We start from the raw sequence: 20,449 nt of genomic DNA, 5'->3' as shown, positions 1-20,449 counted from the left end.
CTTGCCGGTGCCTCGTGCCGCAGAAGGTGATTTGTGGTTTTTCTCTTACAAACGCGAGTCCCTTCCTTCTATTCTGCTATATTTATATATACTATGGTATACATATAGGTAGAACGTTGTTCTATTCCCTGCGCGATTCCTCCGAGACAACGCTTCGGGCTTGCCAGGTGCTCCTAAGTGCCTTACGCCCTCCGACTGAAACTACCCACCCCCTCCCCCTCTCTTATATATCTCTCGGCTCAGTTCGGATAGCCTCTCATTGTGCGCCGACGACTCTCGGTCCCCCAGGCCCTTTTTTCCAACACCTCGTCACCTCGACAGCCGGCCAACGGCACAAGCAAGCCAGAACGATGCGGTTCGTCTTGAAAATTATCTTGAAAAATGTATACGGTGTACGGAAACCAACTGGACGTTTGGCACACAAGAAGAAGAATTTTAAGATTCGTGTTATAGAATTGTGTAGTATATATGTATAAGAAGCAACGGTGAGGTGCTGGACAAATCTGATGCTTTGTCATGGTTATACATTGTTACAGGGTTGCGGTGAGATTTGGACGGGGAATATGTCCAGTGAGCACGCAAGATGGAGTGCGTGGGCGGTAGTCGTGTTTTCGTTTCTTTCGATTCTCCTTTCATCGTAGGCGATATTCTTATGCTCGAAGGACGACACGCGTCTCTCCATTGTAGATTTTCCAAAGCAGTTTGACCCACTACTAGTTTCAGCCTGTATAGTCGATTGTTGCTGTTGTACTGTACATATAGACGGGAACTGTTGATCCCCCCTCCCCTCCGGCCTCAGCTTGTGTCCTCCCTCGCTGACCACCCTCGTCTTGTCCTCTACACGCGCACAATGGACACAACGGCACGTGGGCACTCTTTCTTCGTCGTGCCAACAACTCGGAAACAGCTTGAAAAACATCCGTGCGCACGCCTTTCTGCTTCTTACGTCGCTTCCTGTCAACCTCAAAGCTGACTCGGCACGCTTCGAATCTTTTCTCCCAGGCCGGAGGACTTTGTGTATACTATATATACATACAGAAAACATGGTGTTCCTCGAGAAAAAGAAACGTCCAGATCCTTTACCCAGATAGCTTACAAATGGTTTATTAATGGATCCCCCCGAGACTCGCTTATTTTTTCCACCTACAATAAGCGAGTTTTTCCGATTTACTCTGGGAGAAATAGGGCTCGTCGTTCGGAGGGTGGATGAAGGTAGGATTTTCTGGTAACGTTATTCTTTTTTTTTTCAGGGAAGCATATATGTTCGGGAGTGGGAGGGGAGGGACGTAAACTCGGCCGGCATCGAAATGGAGCATAGGTATCAGTGATGATCCTCGTGTGAGGCGCCAGCTGGATCATATTGAAACGAGTCCCCATCCCCTCTATCCCCGATCACTATACGCGAGGAATCTAAATCATTTTCCGCCCCTTCCCCGTGTGTTAACTACCCCAAGGTTTCGAGGAACCGCACCCTGAAAAAACAGGCTCCGCCTCTTCGCAAACAGAGATTGTACGAGCTAGCAGCTTTTTCTCCAATAGGGCTACTTCGCATTTTTATGTGCAAAAATTATTACTATCGATGCAAAGTCTTTTTCACTCGACGATTGAGAATGAACACGAGTTTTTTGCGTCTTTTGGTGAATATTCGCCATTATTACAGATAACAAGCGGATCTGTAGACTCGCAGAACGGGGTTCGTTTAACGATCGCATTTAAATGCTTGAAAAACCGAAGAGGATAAAGATTGGAATAAAATTGGTAATGAAGCGGCTCGAAATTAATTGGCAAAGGTAGAAACGAGTAGAGGCTTAATTAGGGGTTTAACGATGGTGGAATCTTGACGTTGGAGAGGTATATGGGAAATAATTAATACATAGAATCGCAGTTGTATAATTATATATTCTAGCGGTGTTTCAGCTGTGCAAGCATCGTTCTAACGAGCAAACATGGCTATCCCATGACATTTCTAATTGATTTGGTGTATAAATTATCTTGAATGTGAGCCACACGTCATACATCTATTACAGTCATCGATCATTTTCGTAGATCGCAGTCGATATGCTACGCGCTTTTCGATAGAAACGTCAAGTCTTTCTCTTTCTCTATCACTCTCTTCTTCGCACTCTTATCTATCTTTTTTTTAAATTGCTAATGACTAGTTTATGTATTTTCTCAATACAGGCAGCCAGTAAATTCTATTTTTGATTCAGAATTTAGTGATCGATATTAGGACTTTCTATTCCAAATATTTTTCTGTTAAAAGATGCAAGGTTATATAATTATATCAAAAGACCTTTTCTTATAGATAACTTGAACGGTTGTTTTTCAGTAATGAATATAGCTACTTCAAGTCTGTGAAAGTCCTTTTGATGAGAAAATATGCTGCGCTTGCTTCCTTTTAATTTTAGCTATTATTTTCAACTAATATTCTTTTTTACTTGGCTTACAAATATTTGCCTAATGTTTTGATTACATAATTTTCTTTAATTAGTATATTTTTTACTATTTTGGAAATGAATTTTAATTTCATAATCATTGTATATTATTTTTTGTAAAGAAATTGATTTCATAATATTCTTATTAACCAGTAGGATAATATTTCTGCTAAGATTTCTACGTAATTGCCTTTCTTTTCGTAAGCTTCAAGGTCTGTTTTTGGTGTTACCTATATATCTCTTATAATTACAAGTTCTATATAATAATTTATTTTTATAGGGCTATGCCCTTGTTTAATCAAAAACATTCATTTCTCATTAACATTCTCAATTCTCTCTCTCATACTGTCTTTTTCTACATAATAATTATGTATCGTAGATTGCAGTCAGTGTATGAAATGATCCTAAAGCTACCATAGCTTATCAAGCAACAGAGTGAGATCGCAATTTAAAAGATGTAGAATTTCAAAAGTAACAAACTGAAATCGCAAAGAAGAGAAAACATTGATAAAAGAATCATAAATAATTAATCACATTATCAGAGAGAGATTGAGAGAAATATAGCATCTCTCGAGTATGAATTATCTTCGATGAGATACACAAGTCGATAGAATTTTTCCAAGAATTCACCAACCAATAGCAGCTCTTCCCTCGCGTTCTGCTATACTAACGCATCGTCATCGCATCGTCATTTGCCGCTTCTCACTCCTCCCATTTTTCTCAGGGCTACCTTTCTTCCCCGGAAACTACCCCCCACACCCTAACGTAGCTTTTCATTCCCTAATATTCTTCACTCTCCACCCACGCTTGTCTATCGGTTTCTCATTTTCTTCCCATCGAGAAAATTGATGATACAGAGCATGCCATATTTGGCCGAACTTCCGGAGAAACCGAAGCTTCATTAATTAGCAGATAAATGTACGCTGAGAGGGGGGGGGGGCAATTTCCCGTAGCCACTGCAGGAAGAACGTCGATTGGCAATTTGGGAAAGAGGGCCAACCTTTGGGAAATAAAGAAGATATCGGGACGAAACGAGGTAGCCTTGATAATACTTAACCCGATTAATGGTCGATCGAAGATCGTTTATTATCTTTTAGCCGATGAGGAATACGCGGACCAATCGGCGAACACGGTCTCAGCTGGCGCGTGTTATCTGCATCTCCAGCCCGCGGTTGCACCTTGTACTTAGCTATCGAGACGGCCAAGACGCGGTAAAGGAGGAGAGGACAGAACGGAAGAGGGTGAAAAAAATAGAAATTAAGGCCCAATGAGTTATCGCGTTTGCGTGAGAAGCGGCTCGAGATAAATCAAACCGCAGCTCAGCAACCGCAAAGCCACGGCCCGAACTCTTGGAGCACGAACGCAAAAACCCCATAGCAAATTCCTTGGGATTAATAGCGCTCTTCTCGCTCTCGCAGGGAGCTCTCCGATTGGTCCAATTGCATTACTGGTCAACTCGCCGCACAGGCACGCCTTTATCAATTTTTCATTCTACCCCCGCCATTGCAATCCCTCAATATACTCCAAACTTTGCTCTATCTCTCTCTCTCTCTCTCTCTAAGTTTGTACTATTATACTATACATATATACACTATATCTATATATAAATAGTATACGAAGACTGTTTAATTATCGACGACCAGCTGAGGAGTAACGATAAATTTCTTCCGATTGGACAAGCTGGGGTTGAAAAATGGCAGCGAAAAATTATAATCTTCGTATATAGATATTATTAACGGCTATACGCAGTCACATTCCACGGGCTTGGATTTCTTTCCGGTTAAGATATAGAAATATATAGAGGTAAAATCGTTAACGGTTTGGCTAGATTTCTACGTGGAGTATATAGGAACGAAGAAGCTTGATGAGGCCTCGCACGGGGGGGCCCCTGGTAAATTCTTCTCGAAGACAACAAAATTCATGCTCCGCTCCGATGAACCGTCATTCTCCTTCAGAAAATTAAACGTTTTGGGATTATAATTTACGTATCATGCGTTAGCATCCTGGATACCGTGGAACACTGTAAAAATAACTCAGCTCCTTGTGTTCTACGGTTCACTTTGTTAATAAGATATAGGCGCGCGTAAAGTGGCAGGCAGATTTATCAGGGTCTTTCTATTTTCGGAAATGCCAGAATTTTACGAAGCGAGGAGCTCGATAATGGCTGATAGCGAGTTGGGTGGTTGGAAAATATTTAAAACCGTTGGTTGTGAATTAAAAATAAATAGGTAGATCGATCTGCGTATATACATATTAATGCAGATAAGAGGTCGTTGTTTATTATTCATTAATAAAATTAAGATAAGCTATGGAAGATAGGTTGCTTGGTGTTATAATGAAAAAGCGAGATAATTATGGTGAATATATTTATAGTAAAGCAGAGTGCAAAAAAGGTTATTATTAGGGCATCCAGCGTAATTGGAGAAGCAGAGTCCAGAGGGAATGATGATAAAGCGTAAGTGGGGCTGCGTGCTGTTGTTTTTTCTCCCTTTGCGAGTTATAAGATCGTCATCTAAATTGCGCAGTGGCACGTATTTGCCTCTCGTATGACAGTGACGAGTGTCAAATGGCGATCGTATCGCGCGATAATAACAAAAACGACGAAGAACAAATGATGCACCTGTCATTAACTCGTTACATAACAATCTCGAGAACTTTCAACATGGTTGATGTACCGTGTTCTTGGTTGCTCTCCAGCCGAAACCAGTTTCAATCATTTTATCATAACCAGCAGCTTGATTGATCGCGGGATGAATCGGTTCGTCGGAGAATGAGAGTGTCAGGTTTTAAATTGAAAACTTCTCTTTCGGTTGAAATGAGAAAACGAAGAAGAAGAGGAGGAGGAGCAAATTTGGACAGATTTTTAGAAAGATTTTTAAGCGTGTAAAAAGAAATATTTTCAGGTTGAAAGGTCGATCGGGGTATGAGATTGCGAAGAAAAGGATTGTGAGCAGCTTTTCGGTTCTTTTCAAAGTAGCTAGCCAGCCATGTCTCACTTAAGTGGACGATTTCGCTTTGGAAAGAGAATAAGAGGGAGAGAGAGGGAGAGAGAGGGAGAGAGAGGGAGAGAGAGGGAGAGAGAGGGAGAGAGAGAGAGAGAGACTTACCCCCTGCGATCGCGCAGAAGGGTACCAATGGGTAAGGAGGAAGAGAAGAGGGGGGGGGGAGGGTGGAGAAAGAAGAAGAAAAGAAAAAGAGCGAAATGATGAAGTGGAGAGCCTGCGCGAAATTATGGAACCTGAAATACTGCTTCATTGGAACAGAGAGTTTCTGGTAGGGGTTAGCTGCAGGATACTCCGCAGGTTCCCACTTTTATCTGATCCCTGCGAGTACCTTGGCTATGCTACAGCGGAGCTGTTGGCTGATTTGCGAAATATTATTTATTCCCCGATACCGCCAAAGAGTCCAATCATAATTATCATAGTCCACCGGTCCATAACTATATCTTTCCTTGGTAGATTTTCCTATTTGCATTCCTGTATAAGCGACTCGGGGGTCACGGGTCCATTAATATGCAACTGTATCGTAATAATAATGCCGGGGTCGTAATACATTTATAATGTTTACGAGGCAGCGAGCGTCGCATTGGCGTAACTTGTGTTAGAATTGTTAAAGGAGGGGGGAGAAAGGGGGTGGGATGAGGAGCGACGCCCGCGGTATAAACAAGTAAACTTGCATGCTAACCACATCGTAAAACAATCGGCCGTGGACGTGGAATAATGTCTCGAGTGGGCCTAAAATTACTGGAAGAAGAAGACGCAGCCTTATGTTTTACCTCAATAAAATTCTTCCCGCTGAGATTCTTCGCAGAGGGCCGCCACTCTCCTCGGCTTTCGAGCGAAGACAAAACCAGTGAAGAAGAAATACTGGGAATGGTGTTCGCCCGTTCTTCCATCGAAAAACCAATGGACCAACCACCGCCGACCATTGTCTCGCTAAGTACTTTAATACTTCGCTCGAGTATAACCTCTTCGAGAACCGAGGAACACGCGAGAATCGAAAGGAACGCGGCGCAGCTATAGCGCTCGTTATACTCTTCTTTCTCTCTATTAAGTTCTTACCGATATTCACCGATGCGATCTGTACACAGCGTATTATAAAGCTTGATGGGCCAATAAGAGAGTTAATTGTCCATGCGAACGAGAGGTTGGAGTAAGAGGAGAAATTTGAAGGATTATTTTCAGAGTTACCAGAGAAGAGGGATCGGAGTTTAGAGACGAGAAGAATTAAGAGCGGCTAAACAGCATAGTGGAGTGTGTATCCGCCATTGTTTGGGCCATGTGAGGATAGCCATACGGCCATGTTTCTCTCGTGTACCGGGCGACCGGTAAAAAGAGAACTATGCTGGCAGTGGCTGAAGAAGCGGAGAAAGAAGAAGAAGAAGAAGAAGAAGAAGGAGCACCAATTGTGGAGGGGACACCTTGGGGGAGGTGAAGGGAGGTGGTGCTGGGACCCTCGGGGCAACCCAGATCCTCTTCCTATACATATACATATACATATACCTAGACCGGCCGAACTGGTCCAGACCCACGGCTAATTATAACCTATAACGATCGGTTCGTCAAATCTCATCGTGCTAAAGCTAACCTACCAGAAACTCGCTCTAAAACTTCTTTATTCGAGCAAAAAATCTGAGAATATTATCGACCATCCTACATCTGCACCGATTCACGCACAGAAGCTCTTATCGATTTGCAAATTTCTTGCTGAATTTTGCCAAATTAAAATACGAAACTCTCACAGAGGAATCCCAGCTGTAGACGATCAGCTGCTTGTTTCGAGAATGTACTATACGTACATTCGGGGTGGAGCAATGAATATTGGGAGAACTTCCGCCAATGCAGTTACGAGATTGGGGAGAGAAAATTGTGGTCTGGGAGTAGCCGAGGTTTTTTGGGGAGAGGGTGTGGCTCGCGACAGATGTTCTTCTCGTCGAGGAAACGACACGACGGAGATAATTGAGTATTGTGACGCGACAAGAAAATCAAATTTCACCTCGTGTATACATATATGTATACACTCGTCTCCCGAACGTTACACGAACCACCTCGTTTCTTTTCAATAGACGTGCGGCGATCCGCATCCCTCTTTTTCTTCCCGCAGAGCTGTCTTCTCTCCTCGCTCGACCCGCTCGAGCGGTGATTTGTGAATGTTTGTGCAACAACACACATTTACGTCTCCCTCCCTTTGGTCGGTGTACCGTCGAGACCATTGACGCCTTTGTGCGCGATCTGTCGGGCCCTGGATACATTCGTCATTTCGCTCGCCAGATGGAGCGCGACCGATTTACGTGTCCCTCTTTAGCGCAACAAATGGACTACACAGGACAGATGTCTCCGTGTCTCGATTGGTCAAATATATCAGTGCTGAACCTTGCACAAGGGTAAAAAAAACACTAGATTTTTCTAGGTTATATCGACGAAATTATGTCTGTCCTGAACGAGACCGTAATTATTCCCTCGATGAGACAGGAAGTATAGATACGTTTCGATATGCTGAGAATTGCTATCTCGTCCTCTTTTTCCCGGATAATATCCTCTCTTAAGCGAATTCTAACGAAACTTAATAGTTACGTTTATAATTTTATTAAATATTTAACAAATTACATTGTTTCTATTAAACTACTTCCAATAATATTAACCTGTATCTCAATATATCCAATGTGTCTGATGTTATAAATGGGGAGCATAGCTATACCAATGAGAAACCCTCAGTTATGCTGGAACGAAAAAGGAGACGTCGTTAAAGGTTGCCAAGTTTCTTTTCAGGCAAGTTTGAAGAAAGCTTACTCTGGCTATAAGTGCAGGAGTTTTTAAAGAGTGGACTCGACGTGATCGTTAGCAGCGAGTTATTACGTGAAAAGGGTAGTTTGGCTGTCGGGTGATGCGGACGATAAAAAAAGGGTCGCCCCCTGCGAGGGCAGCGTGATTGCAATGGCGTTGCTGGCGGGCATAATGAGGCGTAAGCTCGCACGTGGGAAACATTACGTGCATGCTGCCTTCGGGACCAGACCAGAATCGAGCGAGCTTCGCCTGGAACGGAACCGAGGTGGCTTGTTAGCGTATCGATTACCAGTTTACCTGCACTGCCGTCGCTCCTAACCTCTATCTCCGCCATCTCAAAAATCCACTTAATTTGCCCAACTAAACGCCTCGACGCACATCATTATCCACCATTGCTGAAAGAAAAAGAGAAAAATCAATCCATTGAGAGAAGGAGAAATTCTACGAGGGAGAACCTCTAGCAGAAGCTCTATTATTTATTATACTTTTGCCTCGTCAGCATCGTAACAATGGTCGCGCGCGTTATCATTAGTTACTGGATCTGTATATAGGTGTTTGCGTGAATTCAATCCGAGAAGCTTTCTAAATTGGAGAAGATCATTAGCTTGGAGAGTGGGGAGAGTCTCTCGGAGAGTTATGCCCATTGGATGACTCGGCGAGGTTGGCTCTCAATGCGTTTGCCTCCGGTGGATTCGGTCTCTCTTCCACCGGTTCTTACCTGACTTGGTCGAAGAAAAACAGCTATGGAAGCAACGAGGTGGCATACCATGAAAGAGCCTTTTGTGTACGAATAATAAGATAGCCGGCAACATCCATATGAAACTGAGCGGGGAAATTCGCTGTATCCGTGAGCATAAGGTGAAAAATTTCAGCTTACGCGAGATACAATTTTCCGCCTCGTAATCACAGCGAATGATCCTTCGTAATGTCCGACCAGTGCTCTTTCACTAACACCGACGCACACGCGTGAAAATGAATGTGTAATGTTTATGCAATTCTTATGCAAAAGGATAATTAGATTGAAGATAATTTATTATAGCTTTGGTGTTGGAGTCTCTGCCGGTCATGCTTCGTTGACGCCACCTTGGATTACGATTAACATTTCACTATGCACAGTGACATCAAAGCTGAATAAGAAAATCACTGTGGAAGGAGAAAACCATTCAATTTTGCGAAGATTGCTTTGAAGAGTAATCGAGGCTCTTTGCTTCTTATTTTCATCTACATTTTTTCTTAATGTATATATCAGCGATCCTTTTCCATTGTAGGACATTAGGGACTATACGAAATAGGAAACTCGATGTTTGTTGTCAGACACTTTTTCACACTGTCTATACAAACGTCTCTCCCTCTCGCTATCCTAATTTAGCACGAACGCGAAGTCTACCACCTATTGGTTCGTTGTCGGGAGAATCGAGCCAAAATTTGAAACTCCACTTTCAAATAAAGTACTATTTTTTGCTAAGATAAGAAAATTACTGGGCGAAAGAAAAATGTATTGATTATATCAAGAGAAATAGTAGGGTCTCGGCCGCAGGTACATACATACCGCCGTGTGTACTATGTAAATTATACAACAAGTTTGGCAGTCCCAATTTTCAAACCAATTTATCCGTGAATGATCCATTGTCATGATTTAAGTAAAGCTTTTCTTAAAATTGTTTATATTAATATTAGATTTTACACGATAATTATATCTGTTTCTTTCGGCGACTTGAATCTGAAACGAAATGAAAGGCTTTGGTGAGATTGACAGTGAAAATGATTTTAGAAATTAGCTGGGGCTAATGGGAGTAAGCACGTGGATATTTGGATGGTTGGAAAAGATTGAGAAATGGTTGCTGGGGTTGTTGGGAGGTTATGATCCGGACTTGATGCATCATGGGGCGTGCCCGACCGGTTGGTTAGCCGCTAAGATTTCGTTGCTGGGATTGTGTTTTGACGTGTTTTGACAAACGGGCGCTATTATACCGGCTCTAAAGCCCAAAGGCGCTTTGAGTGCGGGTTAAGAAAAAGAAGAAGAAGCGAGCCGGTAGTACCATTGCCCGGAGTAAGTAAAGCCGGCCAACGAAGATCGACTTAGGTGGCCATGGGCTGTTGTAATACCGATTTTCCATACGGAAAAGTCTCTTGCCTTTTTGACTTTTCACGCAAAAACTGTTAGGCACCCTCTCGGTGTTTCTGTTTTAAAGCCTGCCACACCATAATTTCCATGGAATAGAAATGGCTTACAAGGCAACAAAATACGTTGATAAGCATTACACAAGAGGTCGTATTCGTTACAAACAGTTGACACTTACTCAAAACTTACCAATTGATTTATGGGGCAGGTATATGCTTCGAATTTACGACGATTTCACCATTCTAACCTGAAAAGCTGGTCTAATTTTCGTAACCTCTTCGCACCGGGAAGCCACCATTGTACGATCCACTCGCATTTTACACGGTATTGCCACAAGGTGAAAGTCTTTTGCCCAAAATGTAAATCGCTGGATCTAAATAGTTTGTGAAATATATGCGGTGCGAGTTAAAAAGTAGGGAAAAATGCAGGTGAGAAGAAGAACTGTGGCGCTACACAGCTACATAGTAGAAACCGTATAGAGACTAATAATGGTGGCCTCTTGTCGGTGCTGCCACCTGGCGTATTCCTCGCGGCGACGGAATTTTAAATCAGCCGTAAACCGTTCGGAGTCTCTGTACGCTTATTCTACGCTCACAGCAGACGTATTTAACGGATTTTGAAGGCCCGATTGAAAAATGCAATATCCGGACGAGTTCCGTTCGGTATGGATAAAGCTCGCAATGAAAAACATCAAGCGGCAATTACCTTTGCTTATTTCTCGCTCGTTTGAAGCGACGCGCGTGCAAATGTCCCCTAGAATGAAACGGTAAAGAGTAAAAGTGCACGAGGCGGATGATGAAAATCTTCAATTACAGCTGGAAATTGACTGGCCGAGCAGACCATCCATAATTACCAAGTCACGGAAGGACCGATTTGCCGGTTAAACGTTGCACTTTAATCACTCCAATTTCCACATACGAACGCTTACGCCTTAAAAAAGCCAATATTCCGGCTCATTATCGATTATTTTTCTTTAATTTCAGGAAGCTTCTTTCTACAGAATAGCAGATCTCTCGTTTTTCTTTCTTCAAGGAGAAAGAGAAAGAGAGCGCGGAAAAGCAATAGCATTCTTTTTTCGCTGCTGCAAAGTACGCGAATGCACATATATAGACGATAATAAAGGTGCAGTCTAACCTCCTGATCAGTCGGACGACATTTGCGGATCCAGGCGTTTCCAAGCAAGGCGTAACCAAACAGCTAATCGTTAGTGTACATACGGCGGACATGCGAACCGTAATGAATACACTATATAGGATACCTTGGAAAAGCCTGCAGCAGCACTCGGAACTTTGAAAGCAAACGGACTACTATCGGGTAGCCGTGTACTTTGCTTGTCAATAACGATCCAGCCTCGACGGAAATAACTACATCTCGCGAACAATTTACCCGTCAGCCTCGGTCTCGAAATTGAGCTCATTACACGGAGCATCTTTCCCCGAGACCGTTGCAACCGGAAAATATTAATAAACGCTATATATATAGATATGCATTTAAAAACGATCGAAAGGGAAAAAGAATCGTGAAATCCTGATGTTTCAGAGAGATGGGGGGAGAAGGAGGGGGAATTAAACTATAAGGGGTGTATTCCCAAGGAATAGTTGCTTGGGCTAGAGAGCGTCGGCAGATAGAAATCGAAAATGAGACGTCCTAATGGGACGAGAGGATCGTCCGTTTAGCGTACGAGGTGGGCCATTGGCGATAAGATGACTGGAGGGAGGGAGGGGGAGAGTTGGTGGTCCCACCGCACTGATGACTAGAAGCACACAAGGAGCAACGTGGGAGAGATAGCACGGTATACCTGTATAGGTAATAGTATAGCGGCAAGGTTGTTGTCGGCGGATCAAGAAAAGGATGTTACCGTGTCGCCAGATAGGATCGATAGGATTCCCTCGGGGAAGAGGGAAGTTGTCGTTCGAAGCAGGGAAAAACGGAGAGAGATAGGGCACGCCCCGATGGGACGTTCCGGGACACATTTACGGGACAGCGTGGTAAGCGGTGACATCAATGGCTGACTCGACTCTGCGGCTGCCGTGATCGCTCCGGATCCGCACCGCTGCAGGTATATAAACGCGCGCCCTTTTTTCAAAGCCCGCATCTTTTCAGAGTCCGCGCTTAATAGACCCAGGGGAGACCCAGCCTTGTTTGGACGTTTGTGGTATAAACATAGCGACACCTGGTGATCTATGCTCCCAGAGAAGTCAGGATGAAACGCACCGACACTCTACCTCCGCTATTTTCGCCCTTGCCCTTTCACGTCCCGTAACGACTGCTCTCGGTGAAAGTTCCCAATTTCTGCTATTTTCTTACACTCTACACTGCAAGTATCCTCCCCCTCTGTTCTTCTAACGTATATATATATACTGTACAATTATATTTTCTTGAGAATAAAAAATAATTCTCGTGGCTAATACTGCACTTTGCTCGCGTTTGCTCATTGCTATATTTATACTGTACTCTTCTCTGTTCTTATACTATATATTGTACAATTATATTTTCCTGGTTATAAAAAACAACTCTTATAGCCAATACTATTGCACGTGACTCGCTTTTGCTATTCGAGATATTTACAAGCGAGCTTGAAATAGCGAGATATCTACCTATAATAGTTTTCTTCCTCGCGTTTCGGGAGATTCATATATGTATATAGCATATGTATAGCTGCGTGTCCTGCATAATATTAAGAACGCAACGAGTTTTATGACACGGCCACCCAAGGCGCGTTTCGCCTCGTCCGTGTGCGATTGGATTCCGAGATTTTCGTGTCCTCGTCGATGAGACTCTGTATATACGTTCTTCTCTTCTATGCCATATTCCACGACCGTTCCTGCTTCATCAGCCCCGCAGGACGCGTTTCGACACGTCCGCGTTCTCCGTTGGAATCTTCTAACGCTCGACGCGTAATAAAAATATTAAGTAGTTCCGCTAGCTCCTTCGAGCCCCTCTTCAAATTATTCGTTTGACTTTAACGGAGAAGCAACAACGTGGCTACAGCTCGTTACTCGCGAACCTTATTAATTTTTATACTCGTACGACACGCGAGTTCTTTTACGCCAGACGTGAAAATTCAGAGGAGAACATTTGCTGGAATAAATCTACATGTGTACGTTGGAGAAAGATGCGCGTTTGGGGAGATATATATTTATATATGAAGGTGGTGTGTTGCATGTTTTAAATATATATATATATATATATATATATATATACATAGCCTGTGGCTTGTGGCGTCCTGACGCAATATCAAGGACGTTAAGTGGTTTATGCGGAGACCACCCAAGCGTCGACGAGTCGGCCGGTCCCGATTGACTTTGACTCCTGAAATCTTCCGCGTGTCTCGTGCAGCGTTGACAATCTACCACGATCGATATACGACACCGCAGACTCGACTCTCTTTGACGGGGGACCGTGGGAGGTCCACCATTTCGGTGCACGAAAAGCCATAAAAGAGGATCGGTGCGCACCACTATTCTGCGAGCTTCGAGATAGCGACCGTGGCACGTATAACGCGTCTCTATATACCTATACCGACAAATCACTTTTATCTCGCAGAACCGCCACCAATAAAGCACCCTTCCATTTATTTATCGATATTCTATTAAGTAAAGGATTAAGGTGTAACTTAGTTGTGCTATCTATATAGGTAAAAATAAAAATGAACTCACCGTTCGTCTAGGGTGGTAAATGAAAGAGGAATTTTATGACAAAGGGGCCAACAATTACTTTAATTTAACCTGAAAACCGTTTTTGGTGTCCTTTGAGATGATCCGCGAGGCTTTGTCGTTGTCCTGTTTGCGGACTGCATAGTTATGCTGCGTACATATAGGTAAGGGAAAAAGAGGTTACACCGCTCGTCGAGGGTGGTAACCGGCAAGTGGAAGAAGAGTCTCGTGACAAAAGGGACAACAATTACTTTATTTTAACTTTGAGGCAGTTTTGTCGGTGTTCTTTGAGAAGATCCTCAACAATTTTTTTTCGGCTTACGGAATGCGTGTCTTAAATGTTATATCAAATATATATATAAGTTATACTTGCATTTATAAAGTAAGAAAAATAGAGGTCACTATGCTCGTATAGGGTGACAAATCAAAAAGAATCTTTACAACAAAGGAGTGAAGAGTTACCTCATTTTAGTTTTGCAACTGTCTCCTGAGACTTTCCGTAAAATTTTCTTTTTGACCTTGCCGATTGCGTGCTTTATATAAATATACTATATAAAATATACAGCATATATATATGTATATAGTTATGCTGCGCACATAGGGTAAGAGAAAAAAGAGGTGACCGGTCGTCTAGGGTGGCAAGTGGAAGAGGATCTTGACGACAAAGGATCCAACAATTACTTTATTTTGACTTTGCGGCCGTCTTCGGTGTCCTTTGAGAAAATCCGCGAGGCATTGTCGTCGGCCTTGTGGACTGCGTGTCTAACGTGAAAACGCGGAAAAAAGAGGTTCTCCCGTGGCGCGTTACCTGTCCCATACCTGTCATCCCTGTATAGGATCGGTAAGATCTCCCGGATCGCGACAAATGGTCTTAGCCAGACCTTTGCACCGTGCCGAATTCTATAGGCTTACATATCCTCCACAACAAGCCACCAACAGCCACTGCACACACCATCGTTTCCCTAAAAGCCTCAACTCAACCGAGGACAGAAGTTGTATTTCGAGTTTCAAAGCGTGCAATTCTCTCGCTTTGCAAACGATCCGCCCCCTAATCGTTATATTTATATCCCGATACGTCACGTATATATGTCACACGTTTCCCCAGCAAATATAAAAAATTCAATTTTTTGAACATCTTTTTCACCGAGTAATCTGTGATGCTTGCTTCTTCTGCGTATAATAGTATTTTCTTATTAGTACATGTTTCCTAGATTTTTTGCAAGTTTAAAACAATATCATCAGAATTAATTAATAGTTTACCTAAAGTATTGATTTCAATACTTTTTTAAGTTAGAAAATTTTGTTGCATTATTACATGCTTTGTAGATGTTTTAAACAGAATCTAATATTTTTAGTACAGGGTAATGTTGTTTTATACTATGTAGTTTAATCACCTGGTCTTTATATTATGATATATTACAGTAAGATTAAAATTTGATTTTTGGTAGGATATTTTTCAGTAGGTCATCAATGTATGCGTCTTTTTACAAGTGAAGTATGATTTCTGGGGTATTTATATTCCTCCCGATACCTCACGTGTGTCATAGGTTTATCCAGTAAATAGGAACGCGTTTCATACCACTATCTTATTATACTCAGTCGTATCATATTCCGTGCTAATAAATTTATTTGTATATCAAAGCAATATACAACATTCTTATACACTTGAAATTCTACCTTCGCGTTAGTCGTTTCAAAATTATCAACGTAGGTATGCACTTTAAGTGAAACGATGAGGTAGGCTGTTGAAAAGCTTGAGTTAATTATTCGGTGATCTTACCAAAGTGGTTCATCCTCAGAAATTGATTATCCATGGTGTACGTAGGACAAAGAATGGAGGAAACAGTCCGAAGGACAATGAGGCTAATAATGACAGGGAATTATGTGGGATCGATTGAAATGGAAATAATAAGTGAAATGCGTCAAATAGAAATGCGTAAAGTCCGTGTGAAAATCTGTGGTCAAGTTATTGCTTAGAAAGCAAGAAGTAGGAGGGTGAAAAATCATCGTTGTTAAAAGCAAGAAAGCGACCTTTTTGGCTGTTTTGCACTTGAATGAGTCGATTGGATGAGCGATCCTGGCTCGACTGTATACGTATATAGTATCTCTGGGTGGACGCTCGTGATCCCAATTGGCTTGCCTATTGACGCGCGGTGTGCCGGTGTATCCCATTGCCAACGCGAAGAAACGCTCCTTTGCAACTCAATGGCTCGAAATCGCTCCACGGCGCGTTTTCCGCGCGACAATCTTCTTCTCTTTGACTTTTTTTTTCCATCCACTTGGCCCTGTCATTGTCAGCGGCCAAAGCCAGGATCCCCGAACTGCCAGCCTCCGATTCTCTACAATGCAATTATGCGCTGCCACACGCAACACGCAGCTTGCACTCGAGCCGGAAAAACCTAAAACCTTCAAAAGATCCCTTCAGTTTTACTAATGAACCATTCGGGAAGCTTATTTCCCACAGCCGGAGTCGCGCGTCTATCTCTACAATTTTTCCTCCTATTATGAAAATACATGAGTGAAAAGTATAGTTTCTTTTGGTGTGAACGTGATTGGATAAGTTGGTGGTTTTCGAAGAGATTCAATTGGTAAACATGGACAAATTTTACTATCTATTAACACAGGTATTCGTTACGATTATTGATTAGATTTATTTTTGTAATTATGTGGACAAGAGTAATCGCAATACGAATATTGGAGAATGAACGAAAGGATTTTGGAGGCAGCCCATAAGTGGAGCTGCTATATATATAATGTCGATCTCTTCAGTTTCTTTAGAATTATAAAAATATATGAGTGAAAAGTGTAGTTTATTTCCGTAGTGCGAGTATGGCATGGGTAAGAACTAGTGGTTTTAGAAGAGATTTAATTGGTAGGGGAGTAATCGTGTATATGTATAAGTACGACTTTTGGGGAGTGAACTGAGGGATTTTACAGGCGGTCGAAGCGGCGCTACTAATGTCGATCCATTTTTTAGAAACCACATGTGGCCCCTGACACACGGCTATTTCTCAAGGAGAAGATTATCCGCACAACGGTCTCGACTGGATCCGCAGGAGATGGGATCTGGCAGTGCATCAAAAACCCACCAACGAGCTTGGTACTTTCTATATTTTTTTCCTCCACCGAATTGTTCGGGAATTTCGAGTTAATTCTGGTCCCAAAATCCTATTTTGCTCTGTAATTCCCTGTAAGTTGTTGTTATAGGCCTGCTGCATACCAACAAGACACGATTGAAGTGAGGGTGCATGTGCACATCTTCAGCACTATTTGTAGGTAAATTTTGTTATATTCTCAGGGTGAAATTCTTCATTTACGTATACAGTTACACACTTCACTTTAATGGCTTTGTGTTGGTACGCAGTAGGCTTATTGTAACGAGTAAGGCGAGCAAGTACTTGTATTGGAACTTTAGAGACAACGAAATTAGGCGCAAATGCTGAAACTTTGATTTTGGTAATCACAAAATGTTTATTATTTTTCTCTGGTAATTTCTTCAAGATTCTTTGTAAATACGAGGGAAAATGTCAATGAATCGAAGCTCGTTGAAGTTCAGTGATGGATTTGTATGAGCTAAAGGTTAAATTAACGATAAAATGCTTATTGTTGATATTAGTTAACCTATATTTCATGTGGAGGATGAAAATGTAGATACAATGGCTAAAACGGTAAATATTTTATAACGAACTTTTGTCTTTGGTTTAAAACATAACTCACAGCGTGTAAATTAAAAGGTTGATAAAAAAGCGAAAAAAAATCCGTTAACGTACTCTCGAGTACCTGTAATTATTGGAGGTCGAAAAAAGGAAGAAGCTTTGATGGTTAAGTGCCATCAGAAGGATCTGGCGAATGTGAAGGAGAAACCTGTGGCTCTCAAATGTAAAACCGATGATTATAAGTGTACACCAAAAGACACGAACGATGTGTGTCACCTGCTGATTAAGATAGACGAGTTAAAGAAATATGTTCGTGAATTGGAAAGCAGTGAAAAACGTACAAAAATGGTATAAAAAATTGAAGGGACTCGCGAGAATATGGGAGATAAGGCTCGATGCACTCATAATTGAATAGATGTTTTATTATAGACTAAATCAGTCAGCAGTCAAACGTCTGACGTCATAGATAACTTGTACGACGCACAAACAACTATAAAAAATTGTGAACAAGAATTAATGAAGCTCACTAGGTTCCTGCAGGATGAGAATAGCTGGTGGATGATTTTCAAAGAACGAAAGGTCACCTGCTGCGGTCAGACAATGCCTCATCTCCATGGCTATTTGGATGGAGCAGCTGTTACATTAAAATTATCTGAAGAGGGTCCAGAAAAAGTATATCACACACACACACACACACACTCAACACAAATACGTCTTTTGAAAAACACTTTGCTTTAAGCGTCTCGTATATTTTGCCGTGTTAAACAACACTAACGATTCACTTTAGGTGCTGCCTGATTTTACCACCGATCTACAATTACAAAATACAGCGACCGATGAAACCAGTGAGCCTAAAGGGCCTAAAGTATCCGAGGAAGCAATGAGTGATGGTGACAAAATAAAGCCAGTAGGGTCAAAAAAAATTCGAGACTCCTTGGAGCTTGCCATTGAGAGGAGGAACAAAACTAAGCTTTTGAAAAAGTCATCTTTGGAGGGAAAAGCTGGTGATGGGAAAGAAACCAAATTGATGGAGAATTTTTTAATTAAGAAGGAGGTAAAACAAGAATTGTTGAAGGAAGGAGCTGCCAACAAAACCGAGCAAAAAGAACGTAATTTTGTGGAGCACCGAAAGTTAGAGGAAAGCGTTAAACAGGAGAACGCGTTGGCTAAAGATTTGACGGGAGATAAGAAACATTTGCACGAGAATAAGAAGAAAAGGGACAAGGGTAAAAATTAAGAGAACGATAATGGGTATTATATTTATAAGAAAAAAATGCTTTCAATCATTGCCATTGTTCATGTGTCAACAGCGAACAGAATTAGTCGACTAATTTTTGGGAATGAAGCAAAACCACTGCAAACATTTATCACTGAAAATGCTGGTATTAATAAATCTGGCTCGATAAAAAATTCCACGATAAATCCGAAAAGTGTATAGATAATTAAACAAAACCCCTCATTCATATATATAGATATTAATGAGAATTGTTGAGAACAAAATAAAATTTTCGATGTTTATCGAATTTTCAGATTCCGAATCGATTTTGATTTGAACTTTATGCTAACGTCACAAATTTTAGTTTTAATTCATTAAAACTGTAACAATAAGAAATAGCTCGAAACGGTTCTTCGGAAAATTAGGAAGCGTTTTTCCAAATTGAGAGAAAAATGGAGGAGGTTTTGGGAAGGTAGCAGCGAGAGTGGAGAAAGTAGTGAAAGTAGCAGTACTAGTGCTAGCGAGGAAGAAATTATGGTATAACGACTAAATTAGTCTCAGCGTATCGCAATTAATAATAATAGTTATTATCAACCCTCGAAATCTGTATATTTCTATTAATTGTCCTACACAGATTAATCACAACAAGGTTATCATTGTGGCGAGATGTTCCGCGCTTGAAACTAATAATAATTTAAAAATGGCCACGAGAACATTTATAATATTTAGAGAAGAAGCTGTTCTCAGATTACCTCCAAACATTACGAGTTCATCATCCGACAGTTCATCCTGGAGCTCGACCGAGAGTGACTCAACGTCCAGCTAACCTCAGAATGGAAATAGACGATAACACTAGAAACCCTAAATCACCCGAAGAACATTTCATGATTGAAGAATTGAGGGAAAAAGGCAGGGTAAAAATCAATGAAAACAATGAAATAAAAGTTATCGCAGGTCCTTGTGGTTATGGAAAATGTAGAATTCTCCTAGACGAGGAATCCGATTTATCGGAAATTTCTTCGGGATCGAAAACTCCACCAATCACAGTTTGCACAAATCAAACTGCACCGAATCGTTCGAAACTTCGGAAGAGATTGAGAAGTCTCAAGTTGGGTCTTCGAAAGCGTCGTAGAACTCTGAACCTTCAAAATCTATCACATTTGAAAAATCTGAGAAAGCGTGCGTGGAAATCAGCTTCCAAGATGAAACAATTCTGGAAAGATCTCCATCCAAAACGAGCGGAAGGTTATTGGTGCGATTTGAAAAAATGCACCAACACTCTGGAGCATTGCGATAATAGTTTCTGCAAGAAAGAAAAATATAAAATTTACCGTAAAAGACACTTGGAAGAAGAGAAGCCTTCGTCGGTTTGTATAACATGCACTTGGAAAAAATTCTTCGAGCTTTCACAAATATTTTCATTACAGAGTGGAGTACACGAATTTCAAATGTTCCTCAACCACGAGAACTTACCCGCCGATGACAAGAAAATTTCATTTGTCGTTTGCAACGAGCCATCTTGTTCAAAGGGTCGAAAAAAATTTAAACTAATAAGCAGAATAAAGAAAAAGTTTAAAAACT

General features: G+C 41.6%; 1 long non-coding RNA gene across 1 annotated transcript; it reads right to left on the bottom strand.

The window, feature by feature from the left end:
• Positions 1 to 8,053: 8,053 nt before the first annotated feature.
• Positions 8,054 to 8,613, bottom strand: LOC136785978 (uncharacterized). The gene is made up of 3 exons (XR_010824737.1): positions 8,538 to 8,613; positions 8,225 to 8,467; positions 8,054 to 8,154 (listed from the first exon to the last, which is right to left on the bottom strand). It is a non-coding gene; the product is annotated as an uncharacterized lncRNA (long non-coding RNA).
• Positions 8,614 to 20,449: the final 11,836 nt, after the last annotated feature.

This window comes from Prorops nasuta, unplaced genomic scaffold (genome assembly GCF_024137725.1).
Source record: "Prorops nasuta isolate Cenicafe-Biocafe unplaced genomic scaffold, Cenicafe_Pnas_1.2 PNAS00003, whole genome shotgun sequence".
Lineage (NCBI taxonomy): Eukaryota > Metazoa > Arthropoda > Insecta > Hymenoptera > Bethylidae > Prorops > Prorops nasuta.
Note: the sequence above shows the minus strand (reverse complement) of the source record. Positions and strands in the feature narration are given on the sequence as shown.